General features: G+C 36.8%; 1 protein-coding gene across 1 annotated transcript in view; it reads left to right on the top strand.

Annotated features, from left to right (window-relative positions):
* Nucleotides 1-5922: 5922 nt before the first annotated feature.
* Nucleotides 5923-13737, top strand: part of LOC115986994 (probable RNA helicase SDE3) — a 58510-nt gene continuing 50695 nt past the window's right edge. Inside the window, exon 1 of the mRNA XM_031110431.1 lies at nucleotides 5923-5959. The gene's annotated coding sequence lies outside the window, so the exon portion shown is untranslated. The remainder of the gene's footprint in view (nucleotides 5960-13737) is intronic.

The following is a 13737-nucleotide window of genomic DNA, read 5'->3' on the forward strand; positions in this document are numbered from 1 at the left end:
CACATATACTTAGGGTTATCAAGAATCAAGATTTATGTCAAGAGCTTGATGATCATTCAATTGCTGCATTAAGAACTTAAAGATACACAAGCGGGGAGTGCTTGTACTTGTTGTGGATCTAAGAAAAAAGTAGTCCATGGACTCAGAGCTGTCACGTGGTTGTGGTAGTAAGTTTCCTACTTGAGGTAGCAATAGGATGTTAGTGGTCTAAGTCGCTATTTTGTAAACTTCAATTCTTTCATAATAGATCTGTTTTACCTTGAGGATAGCTAGGTTAAATCCTCCCCAGGTTTTTTACCGGTTTGGTTTTCCTAGGTTATCATATCGTTGTGTTATTTATTTTCCGCACTATTCAATGATATGATTTATCTATATTAACCTAGATCTGCATAATTTACCTAAGTTAATCACTTGGCTAAATAACTAGGTTAATTTGTTTGTGTTTAAGGGGTTTAAAAATGAACATTTATATTTTTAATTATATTAAGCATAACAATTTATACTTTCTTTCTTTTGATTTACATGTAATATAGTTGAAATTAATTATCCAAATATTATAATATATAATAAGTATTATATATAAGCAATAAAAATAGTTTCTTATTAACTTAAAAAAAAAAAAAAATTTATAACACACATGCACATCATGCGCAACATCAACTAGTTTTATAAAAAAGAGAAAGTTGATAAGTTTTAAATGAAAGTTCACTTGGTGTGTAAAACACTAGTGAATGTTTAGACCCCCAATTACAAAATAGCCGACACAAGCTTATACTTAAACAATAGATGTACGGAATGATAAATATAAGCTATACCCAAACATACAAACTACACTAAGCCATAATTTAATTACAACACAACAGTAATTAAAAGCAAAGCATAAGGGATAGAGAGAAGTAAATGCAAGATCACACGGCACGTGTTATCGAAGAGGAAACCGAAAAACTCGGTGACAAACCTCTCTGTCGACCTCCAAGCGTTAAAATGATCTACTAGAAAATCAGTTGGGATACATGAATAGCAATAGACCCTCCAAGCCTAATCTACCCGATGCACCTAAGTCCTCAAAGCTTCTTACTCCAACAGGTCTACACCTAACCTTGTCTTCTTTAGCTTACTAGATCTCGCAATTAGCTCATTGCATCAATCAAAATGAATTGGTTCTCTCTTGAACTGCTTCCCAAACACCAATAACCTTCTCATTGCTCTGAATGTGGTGAGATAAGGATTTGGCTTAAGATCCTCTCAAGGGTATGACGTTGGAGAGGGTGAGAGTAGAAAAATTTGGAGAATCAAATGTATAAGATTGTGGATGAATCAATCTTGTTGTTCTCTAGGGTTTATCTCTCAAAATTCTCTCTAGAAGCTCTTTACATTTTGTGGGTATAAGGGTATTTATAGTAGGGTATGAGAAAGAATGTGAAAAGTCATTTTTCTACAAAACAGGGTGCACTAGCGAGTAACACGCAACTAGGATGAGTTGCGAGTTCCATTCGCCAGATAACAAAATGGCTAGGCTGTACTTTTTGTCCTGTAATGATCCAGCTATCCTGACCCTTCAACTTCCTACATGCTCCACACGTGTGACAAATTTTGGCAAGTTACCACTCGCGAGTCAGTCGCGAGGTCCAGTCACAAGTCACCTCTTTTTGCACACTCTTGATCAATTCTTCACACTCTCTCACACACAACCCTTACATTATTCCCACCTAAATACAGGGTTTCTAAATGCTAAATTACAAGCAAATTTGGCACGGAATAAAGCCAACACATAGTTGAATAAATTCAACCCTACATTAAATATGAAACAAAATTTATAGGATATACACCAAAGGGCACATGAAAATATAGATATTGTTGATTTATTTTTTTGGTCATTTTAACAGATGCCCTTAAGGCAATTGTTAATAGGAAAGTTTTAGGTCATATTAATAATTACCTTAAGGGCATCTGTTAACAAACCATAATTGGAAAGTTTTGACATAATTTTCGTGGGAAATATAAAAAGTTATCAACAACAATTATTGTTTTATTATTCTCCCAATAAAATGTTTCTAAAAATAGCTCACAAACTAATGCCCTAAGGGCATTGGTTAACATTTCCCTTATTTCTTTGATTGATGCAAGAAAAACTTTGGGGCAATGCATTAGCATATTGGATACAAGTCAAATCCAGTTGATATTATAGCATTTGTTTCTTGAAAGTATTTATTGGCAAAACCAATAGAGCATAGGGAAGTAAATAGATTGGGAAATTCATAGTGTACATAGTCATGATGATGATGAATAAGAGAAGAATAAATTTAATGCAATTTGAATAGAGGATATTTATGAGAAATTTAATGAAAATGAATCTTTCATTGTGGTTGTTTGTGTTTTTTGGATATATGTGCATAGTTTGACTTTATTTAAAAAAAATAAATTAAAAATTTATTATTTTTATTCAATAAAACATTAAATGCATTTTAATCACTTCATTATTAAAAAAAAAAAAAAAGGTTCAGATGGTTAAGAGTTTTAGGACAACTTAAAGACAGTAGGCACATATACTAGAATAAAAGAGATTCCGAAAAAATATGGATGTGATACTGAGAGCTGTATTTTTTGGGTAGACTTAAATTGTTTAATTTACTTACTTGTCTCCTTTTTATTTTTCCCAAAATATATTTCAACTATATAATGGGATAGTTTTGGCAAAGCTTAATCCTATTTTAATTATTTTAGCGCGGTAGAAATCAATATATATATATATATATATATATATAGTGGAGACCACATGCGGGAGTGCATGAGGTCTTACCATGTGGCCTTCAAATATTTCATTTAGCTTTTTTTTTTTACCTCTTTTCATCAATGTTTTTTTATTTTATTTTATATTTATTATTATTTTTTTTTCTTTTTTATTGTTACCCAAAAGATCATGTTAACTTTTTTTTTTTTAATTTTTTTTTTTTTCGTTATCTAAAAGGTGGGATGCTATTGAAAATTGGACCAAACCTTGTGAAAAGCCCAAACCCACTTATTCCCCTATATATTATGACCCAGGCATTATCTTTTCTCACGTGTAGAAGAAAGCCTAGACTCTAACCCACTTACAAACTCGCTTTCTCCTCCCCCACGTGTAGATGAAACTTAAAAGCCAAGATCCTGATTCATTTAGAAGTTCTCTTCCTCCGTACAAGCTTCCCTTCAGACTACACACACTTTTCAGCTTCTTTGAAAACAACAGTTTGCAGTCAGGATTCAGTAATCCCATCTGACAAAACCAACGTTTCTACTTATTTTTCAAGTCTTAATTCAGCCCTTCTATGTAAACTAATGGAGATTTACAGTTAAGAAAAATATACAATCACTCTAAAGAAAAAAAAAAAAAAGGGAAATGTACAATCTAACCTTAACAGTCCCACTACTTTATTTTCTCTTCCTCTTCCAAAAAATTTTTAGTCTCTATTTGTCTGTCTGTCTATCTTTCTCTCATTTTGAGTGGAATATTAGGATTCCCCAAATTGAAGATAGTATTCAATTTTACCAATGGGCTACACATTGGAAAGATTGTCTTCTAAGATAATTAGTACTTCTCTTGGTGTGTTACATAAAATGTCAAATCATATGCAATATGACATAGTCACTAATAGTCATATTGCATTCAACTATATTCATACTAAATTTTGAGTTGTCAGTGATGCTATGGTACTAGGTATGAAAACCAATTTGTTACAATGACTTTTGATATGCTCCGACAACCGATTAAGAAATTCACAGCAAGTTGGACCAAACTATTTGTGATGCCTTTGAATTGCAGATGTTTTTATTATTATTATTATTATCTTTTATAAGCAAATGCATGAAAGGCTAGGTCCATCATAAGCATATAGATGATCATAAGTTCAAATATTGACAGACAATTGAGATATTGTAGTCATAGATTCTTATAGCATTTGTCCCTTTTGAAAATCTAAACAATTTATAGGATTCTAGCCAAAAATATTTGGCATATAATCTATGATGCAAAGATAATTTTGGTATACCATATGGTAGAAACTAGAGAGGACTACAAAAACTTTTAGTTAGATGCATACCATTTTTTTTCATTAAGTCTGATTGTAGTATTTACATGGTTTGGCTTGAAGTAGAATTTCATTGGCAAAATCAATGATATGTTTATTCAATCAAATCCATGAGCAACAAGGGTATGCCTTATGTGATCTTTTTACAGTAAATGTTACTTCATTTAATTATTGTTAGTTCCTGATTTATATAGTTTTTAAAATTAATATATATATATATATATATATATATATTGTGGCTAACAATATGTACTTAATTTTACTTATTATAGCAAATCTATGTTTATTTAGATATTCATTTCTATGAATCCTCTTCAAACTTTTCTTGCTTACTCAATTCCTATTGATGTAAATAGTAAAGATCGAAATACTATAGAAACTAAGTTTATTGTTTCAGTTTGAGACTAACATAATTTAATTATACTTTTTATGCAAAACTTGAGACCAACATACTTTTATGCAGGAGAGTGCATGAGGTTATGCCATGTTGCGCTCTAATTTAGCATTTAGCATTTTGTTACTTTTTTCATTAATTTTTTTTTTTATTGTTACCCAAAGATTACATTAACTTATTTTTACTGTTATCTCATCAATTTCTTGAAATTTCCCCACACATTTCTCTCTTCTTTGTGTCTTTTAAAATACCCACCGTTTTTGTTTTAAAAACAAAAGCAAAATTTTTTTAAAAAAATTAAGGACTAATATAACTAACCAGATAAGGCCCTAGGGAGAGATAGAGAGACACGAAAATATTATGGATTATTAAATGTAACGCATTTTTTTACTATTACCAAAATAAAAGACCTGATATTAACAAAGCATTTGTAAGAAAGAGGAGAGGAATTCGAGGGGCAGCCACTATCATCATGCTAGCCTAACCCCTACAGGCAAATTTTGTTGTTCTTGCATTTTGAGATGAATTCATTATTAACAAAATTCTATAACAATTATGCTATAATATATGTACAACATTCTCCAAAACTATCTTCCATAAAACATTACAATTTTATCAGTGCATTGCACATGCAATTTACTAGTTATTTTTAAATTAGGAACCTATCTTTTGTGAGATGTCCCTTTACCTTTAATTTATGAATAAATTTAGTGCCACAAACTTTTCTATAACTTTGCCACAATTTTGCTATGTGACAACTTGTGAGCGGTGAAATCATGGACTCACTATTTTATTTCTACCACTCACGAGTTGTCACATAGAAAAGTTGTGGCAAAATTGTGGAAAAGTTTGTAGCACGAGACTTACTCAAAATTTATGCTACTTGGAAAATTATTTAATTGAATTTCTATTTAAATTTTAAACAAATGAAGCCATCACCGATTTCAAATCCAAATAACCTCGTATAGGGTATAGCTACTTCACTCTTAAGTCTTTCTTATTTAAATAAGACTTTCCCGTTTCTACCCACCAAAAAAAAAAAAAAAACTCTTCACTCTTAAGTTTTTACAAACACGAACGAGCCAAAGAGGCCACTCATCTAGCTTTCCCATGTTCCAAAGTTATTCGACTAGTACTAGACTGAAAATATATATATATATATATATATTTAGGGACAACCTTTACCAAAACTTCAAGGTGATTGGCCATGATTAACAACAACAAAAAAAAAAAAAAAGTGGTCGGTACCCTTATCCTTGGTTTAGATTGCTATGTTGGGTTGTGGTACTAACTTTACTTAATCTTGCCATGTTAGATGAGACCTACTACACTGGACTCATTTTCTGACGTGGCAAGCCAGGGGTGGTGCACGTAAAAGATTTTTGGAATTTACAGCTTTCGTCAACTTTATTATAAGAATCTGCTAAGTCTTCTGTGAGTAATTGCAGTTGAGAACCAGAATTCAGACAGTCAGTCTTTTTTTGCTCTAGAATCCCAGGTGGGTCTTCTACTCTGTCTATAATCATTCTTGCATGCTCAAGTAAAATTCTCAATCATCTTTTTGGTCTGTTGGGTAGCTAGGGAAAAATGTGGTTGATATAGTAAAGAAAGAAACCAGCCCCTTGGTTGTCTGATCTTTCACTTCACCTGTGTGTTTATTTTTTCATGTTTGGTATATATATATAGAATTTTTAAAGTTTTGAACTTGATAAAACAAAATATATACAAAATTTTTCAGAAGTGTTAACATAACTTACTGTGATTACAACATTTTTGTTATAGGCCAATCATATCAACATATGTGAAGAAAGTTGTACCGTAGACATGTTAATAAAACAATAACTTGTGGTCAGCTTAGTCAGATTTTCGTTTTGAATTGAGAATTCATGTTTCACATTTTGAGACGTTGTCCTTATTTTCTCAGCAACCACAGAGGGGACTGATCGCGAAAGGACACACTATGTGGTTTCCTCGTCAAATCTTCGAACGAGTCTTTGGGTTCTTGAAATCTTTCTTTATTCATAAATCTTCGAACGAAGATTCACCAAAGTCAGAACCAAGTGCTTCTTCATCTTTCTCTTATGAAATCAAAGTTGTAGTAGATTCGGGGAAAAGTAATTCCGTGACAGACAAGCCACAACATGTAAACCAACCCAAATTTTCTTCTACACCACTTCAGTCTCCATCTAAACCACCCAGTTCTAAAAGTTCAAATCCATTGCCACATACATTTTCTTCTAGACCATCCACATCTTCCTCAAACCTATCACAATCTTCGCCTAAACCACCTCCCTCATCTTCTAGTTCATCTCCATCATCCATTAAACCTCCAGTTGCTTCTTCTACATCATATGCATCTATCCTTAAGACCACTGAACCCCCATCAGCTTATTCTTCTCCAACTTCCATAAAACCACCTCAATCTTCACCTTCAGTGGTCCCAAATTCATCTACCTTGGGGCCTCGTCAGACTTCCACTAATCAACCTCCAGCTTTTAAGCCAATTCGGCATACAGTTCCCAATAATGTAACAAATGAAGAAGGGAAAAGCAATTCCGTGAAAGACAGGTCAAAACATGTTTTGAGTTCTGACAAAGTTTCTAAGAATTCAAAAGATTTAAGTCCATTGCTACCTATATCCTCTTCTAATCAACCCACATTTTCTTCTACACCACTTCAGTCTCCATTGAAACCACCCAGTTCTAAAAGTTCAAATCCATTGCCACATACATTTTCTTCTATACCCTCCACATCTTCCTCAAACCTACCACAATCTTCGTCTAAACCACCTCCCTCGTCTTCTAGTCCATCTCCATCATCCCTTAAACCTCGACTTGCTTCTTCTATATCATATGCATCTTTCCCTAAGACCACTGAACCCCCTCCAACTTCTTCTTCAGCTTCTTTTCTCCAACTTCCAAAAAACCACATCAATCTTCACCTTCAGTGGCCCCAAATTCATCTGCCTTGGGGCCTTGTCAGACTTCCACTAATCAGCCTCCAGCTTTTAAGCCAATTCTGCATACAGCTGCCAATAATGTAACAGATGAAGAAGGGAAGATGAGTTATATGTGTGAAAAGGGCACACCCATATATGCTATTCCTGAGGATATCAAAGGTCAGATCAAGAGAGACATTGCGCCTCAAGTTCTGAAACAGCCTTTATCTTCTTCAACTTATAAGGCTTTTTTTGCTTCTCTGTTATATGCTGAGGATTACTACTTGGAGGTAAGTTTAACTACTTTGTCAAGAAAATTTAATTTGGTATATTATACCAATTTGTGTACTATCTTCTTTGAAATCTTGTTTTTTGTGAACAAAGAAACCATTCTTGAATTTATCTTTCTTCAGTATCCCATTTGGACACCTCTTTTAAATCACAAGGAGATCTTTTGAGTGAGCAATTGACATTTGTCATTTGCAGATATCTGTCTTACATTATAAATTATAATGTTTTGCTTCACTGATGGTATTAAGTAGTCAGTATAGTTTCATCAAAAAAAAAAAAAATGTGGTCAGTATAGTAAAACGTTGTGATTGATGGAATACTCTATGCTTTTGCACTCTGGCTTGTAATAACTTTATGCTTTTATTTATTTTTTTTTGAAACTGAGCTTGCATTTCATTAATCTGAAATTGGAATACAACAGAAAAACACAGCAACAGGGACGAAAAAACAAAACAATACAAACTCAACTTTTGGCCCTATCTACCAGCAGCACTTGCCGGATCAAAGGCTGCTCCACTCCTGTCCACTGCTGCGAAGAGCCTACTGCATTAGCAAACTGAGCAAGCTCATGCGCCGCTCTGTTGTCTTCCCATTTCAGATATTTCACCTTCCAGCTCCTAAAGGACCGAACCAGCTCCAGAGATCCTACAAGCCGTCCAAGTGCAACAAGTTTCTCACCACAGGAGGAGAGACACCCCTCCACACTTGGCAAACGTTATTACAATGAGCAAACCGGGCTAGTTCATGTGCCACCCTGTTAAAGTCCCGCTTCAGGTGCCGAATCTGCCAGCTCATAAAGCCATCAAGGAAGCTTACAATACCATTGACAATGTGCCCAAAACCCCCACTATAATCCTTGGACAGAATGCGTTGGACAGTAGACAAAGAATCTGATTCAACAATGATCTGATTAAGGTCCAGCTCCTTAGTAAGGAGGATTCCAGCTTCAATTGCCAAAGCCTCAGTCTCATCCACCGTGAAGCAGCCAGGAAGGACACGGCAAAGGGCTGCAACAACCTGTCCTCTACAGTCCCTTATAATCACGCCTATGCTTGACCGCCTCCCATCGTCAGCTGCTGCCCCATCAGTGTTTATCTTGAAAACTCCATCAGGCGGCTTTCTCCAGCAAACATCACAAGCCGCCGGACCCAGGGAACAAAATTTTTCAGCCTCTTTGAAATCATGGATCATACTAATGGCCAAATCCCAAGTCTGCTCAGCTCCCTGACTATCCGACTCAAACACCTTCAAGTTTCTATTATGCCAAATGGCCCATGCAGCCACAACCAAAATCTCAAGATCTTTAGGATTGCTTGCCTCCAAGAGCTTCAGAGCTAGATCAGAGAAATCCAATGGTTCAGCCCCAAAAACAAGCGGACAATCTTTCCACAAACCCCATATCTCCTTCGCAGCACTACATCTACATAGAGCATGCATTATAGTTTCCTCCTCCAAGCCGCATACAGGACACAGCCCATCCATGCTAACTCCCCTCTTCCTTAAATTTGACATTGTTGGCAAAGCATTAGCACAAGCTTTCCAAGTGAAGATTCTTATTTTTGGGGGGATTTTAAGTTGCCATATTCGCTTCCAAAGGGGCGTTCTGGGGTCACCGTGAGAACACTCACCCCTATCTGGCGGATTGATCACAGAGAGTGCCACATAATACGCACTTTTCACTGAAAATTCCCCTCTCTTGTTTCCCACCCAAATTATTTTGTCCTCAGAGAGACTATAGCTTAGTGGAATATTGAGGATTGTTTCAACCTCAAAAGGGAGAAATAAGGCTTTCAAAGTATCAACCTTCCACCTTTTGGTATCCACATCAATTAAAGCTGAAACCATAGGAAAATCATCAAAAGGCCTAGGAGGAGAAGTTACCTTGTAGGTTGTTGGAGTGGGAAGCCACTTGTCCTCCCAAATATGAATGAGTCTCCCATTGCCAACTCTCCAACGGGAACCTTTCCGAACCACTTCAAGGCCTTTAAATATGCTCCTCCATGTGTATGAAGGGCTGCAGCCCAGTTTTGAGTTCAAGATGTCACCATTTGGATAATATCTAGCTTTGTAGACTTTAGCACAAAGGGACTCCGGGTTTGACAAGAGTCTCCAACCCTGCTTAGCAAGCATTGCAAGATTGAAAGCATGGAAGTTACGGAAGCCTAGACCGCCCTCTGCCTTTGCTCTACACATTTTCTCCCAGCTTACCCAAGCAATTTTCTTCTCTTCTTTCCTTTGCCCCCACCAGAAATTTCTTATCATCCCTTCTATCTCTTCACATAGCCCTTTTGGGATTAGGAAGCAGCTCATAGTGTAGGTAGGGACCGCTTGTGCTACGGCCTTTATCAGAATCTCCTTTCCTCCAATGGATAATAACTTCCCTTTCCACCCCGCCAATTTTCTTCCGACCTTTTCCTTCACTTCTGCAAATACTTCAGTCTTAGACCTTCCAATGATGGATGGAAGTCCCAAATATTTCCCATGTCTTGTATCTTGCATCGGTCCAAGAATGTCCAACACTTCACACCTTCTTTCCTGAGGGGTATTGTGGCTGAAAAAAAACAAAGGATTTTTCTGCATTAACTTTCTGGCCTGAGGCAGCTTCGTAAAGCTCAAGGATCTCCATGAGTTTGAGGCATTCTTGCTCAGATGCTTTGCAGAACAAGAGGCTATCGTCTGCAAAGAATAGGTGAGTAATCATAGGACATCCCCTACAAATAGAGGTACCACTTAGCATTTGTGCCCTAGCTGCCTCCTTAATTAGAGAAGAAAACCCGTCTGCACACAATAAGAATAGGTAAGGAGATAAAGCGTCTCCTTGTCGGAGACCTCTTGTAGGGAAAATGCAACTATGGACTGCACCATTAATAATCACAGAGTAAGAAACAGTGGTAATGCACTTCATAATTAATTGGATCCATTTTTCATGGAATCCCATTTTTTCCATAACTCCTTTAATAAAGCCCCACTCCACTCGATCATAGGCCTTGCTCATATCAAGCTTGACCGCCATAAAATTTTCCTTCCCCTCCTTTTTATGTTCAAGATAGTGCATTAGTTCATAGGCAACTAGTACATTATCAGTGATGAGCCTCTCAGAAAGAAAGGCACTTTGGTTTTCCAATATAATTTGGGGAAGGATGTTTTTTAGGCGGTTAGCTATAACTTTAGAGACCAATTTATAAACTACATTGCATAAGCTAATCGGCCTAAAATTAGACATTTTGGATGGATTATTAATTTTTGGAATCAATGTGATGTTGGTTCTATTAATATCAGCAATAGACATATCAGAATTTAGCACATTCAGCACCATACATGTAATATCATCCCCAACCACATCCCAATATTTTTGAAAGAAAATAGCTGACATACCATCCGGGCCTGGAGCTTTTGTGGGGTGCATCTGTTTCAGAGCGGTCACCACTTCCTCCTTTGTGAATGCTGCAATCAGCCCTTGATTCATCTCCTCTGTTACTCTGGTGGCTATTGTATCAGTGACCTCGGAAATGCGGCAAGGATTTGAAGTAGTGAACAGTGACTCAAAATAGGCTATAACTGTCATCGCAATACTCTCATTTGTCTCACACCAGGTCCCATTCTCATCCCAAATGCCACTGATAGTATTTTTCTTCCTTCTTAGCGAGGCTTTTGAATGGAAAAACTTTGTGTTGCGATCCCCTTGCCCATACCAGAGAACTCTGGACCTTTGGTGCCAAAAGGTTTCCTCGCTATCAAGAAGATCATTTATCTCCTTTCTTAGCTTATTTATCTCCTTCCCCATAATTCCGTCTCTATCTTGGATGGTCAAAACATTGAGGGCCTTCCTTTTGTCCTGAATTTGCTTCGGTACATACCCAAACACCGACTTATTCCATCTTGCCAGATCAGCTGCACAGTTTTGAATACCTGAGGATATGCTTTCAGGTGTACCCCGATGCAAACACCCTTCCCAAGCATTCTTAATGATCTCCTTGCACTCCTCTTTTTTTGTCCACATTTCCTCAAAATGGAATCTACGCTTCCTAGGGGGCTGCACAGCTATGGAGTCAGCAATTAATAACGCACAATGGTCGGAAGTCGACTCAACCAAATGAAGAACTCTTGTTCCATTAAAATAGTTAATCCAATCATTAGTAGCAAGGGCTCTATCTAACCTCAGATAAATGCAGTCATCCCCTTCTTGCATGTTGCACCATGTAAAATCCGAACCACAGTACCCTAAGTCTTTAAAGCCGCATGCATTAACTACCTCCCGGAACCCATCCATTTGCCTTTGAGGCCGAGGAGCCCCCCCCATTTTTTCCTCTCTGGACAGAATCTCATTAAAGTCACCGAAGCACAGCCAGGGGAGCTGAAACTTCCTATTCAAGGCTGCAAGTTCATCCCAAGATTCCTGTCTTCTGTGCGTTTCTGGATTCCCGTAGAAACCCGTAATTCTCCACCTAAAGCCCGAGAAGGATGGACTGGTTTCCTATTGGAGAAAGTGACTTTGGAGTTGGAGAAAGCAACAGTTTATAAGAAAAAAAACGAGTATGAATATTCTGATGGAAGTGATGAGAAGGATGATAAAATCTTTGTAGCATTTGAGATTGATTCTGTTCCTCAGAGGCGGCCGTTCCTTTTATCAAGGGACATGGTCTATGCTCAACCTTCGGATAAAGAGGTTGAGGCCTTTCAGGTAAGCTTATTCTTCAATTAACTCATACTTGATTGAATCACAGAATTTTGCTAGAGATAATTTTGAGTTTTATGTATAGACTTCTTGTTTTTCTTTGAGTTTAAACGGGTCAAGAATTATATCATTTCTGTACAACATTTTGTGAATCTTTTAAAACTAAACTGTAGCTAGTCAACCCAGTGACACATTCAGCTAATTTGACCATTTGATGAGGTTAGTCATGCATAACCGGCCTCGACTAAGGTTATGCTGAGGCTTTTTATACCATTTGTTAAATTTCATTTCTCAAATATTTCATATTATTAGCATTAGGTAGAGTTGTATTTCCACTGCACTATTGTAGTTGAATTTACATATCTAGTCAAAGTGCACATGAGCATCATTTGTTCATCTTATAATCTTATCTACGACACTAACAGTCTAAATATTAAGCAGGGTTTTATCTATCGTGTGGTGAAAAGCAATCGCGTGTTAGTTGAATTTAGAGACCATTTTCATTCACAGCATCATCCAAATCGCAAATATGACATCAGCTTCTCATTCAACAGAGTTTGTCTGAAAAGGGCTCATCAAGCTGTTGATACTGCAATAGAAACTTCATCCCAGAACTTCATCTTTCCTGAATGTCTCTTGGAAGAACAATGTTAACCCACCTCTGTTTGATGCCTATCATGAACTTGATATAGATGAGTTCCATGCAGTTCGTCGCATTCTAAGCTATCCGGGCTCTCCACCTTATCTTCTTGTGGGCCCGCTCATTAGCACTGAAGTGGAAAGGTATGTACCTGAACTAAAAGCATCAGCAAGAACAGGGGTGGTTGTTTGTGAAGCTGTAATTGAAATATATAAAACCTCTGAAGAGAATCGGGTTCTTATATGTGCACCTATAAACCACACATGCGATGCGCTAATGACAAGGTTGATGGAGGTGATTCCAGAGTCAGATATGTTTAGAGCCAATGCTGCATTTCGAGAGATGGATAGAGTACCCAGTGACATTCTGCGCTCATGTCCTGTAAAAGATGAATGTTTTGAATGTCCCCCACTCCCAATACTTCAGGAATTCAAGATAATTTTGTCAACTTATGTGAGTAGCTTTCGACTATACAATGAAGGCATAGCTGCTGGACATTTTAGTCATATTTTTCTAGTGGATGCCTCATCAACCACAGAGCAGGGCCGGCTGAAGCTATAGGCGATTAAGGCAATCGCCTAAGGCCCCAACTTCGAAGAGGCCCCCAAATAGTAATATAATATATTATATAATATTAATTTCTCATTTTTTTTTTTTTTATAAATGGCCCCGTTTCTCACTCTGAACCTAACATGAAGGCAAAAAAAAAAAAGAGCCCGTGAAGATTGAAGG

The sequence above is a fragment of the Quercus lobata genome, chromosome 4 (assembly GCF_001633185.2).
Source record: "Quercus lobata isolate SW786 chromosome 4, ValleyOak3.0 Primary Assembly, whole genome shotgun sequence".
NCBI classification, from domain to species: Eukaryota; Viridiplantae; Streptophyta; class Magnoliopsida; order Fagales; family Fagaceae; genus Quercus; species Quercus lobata.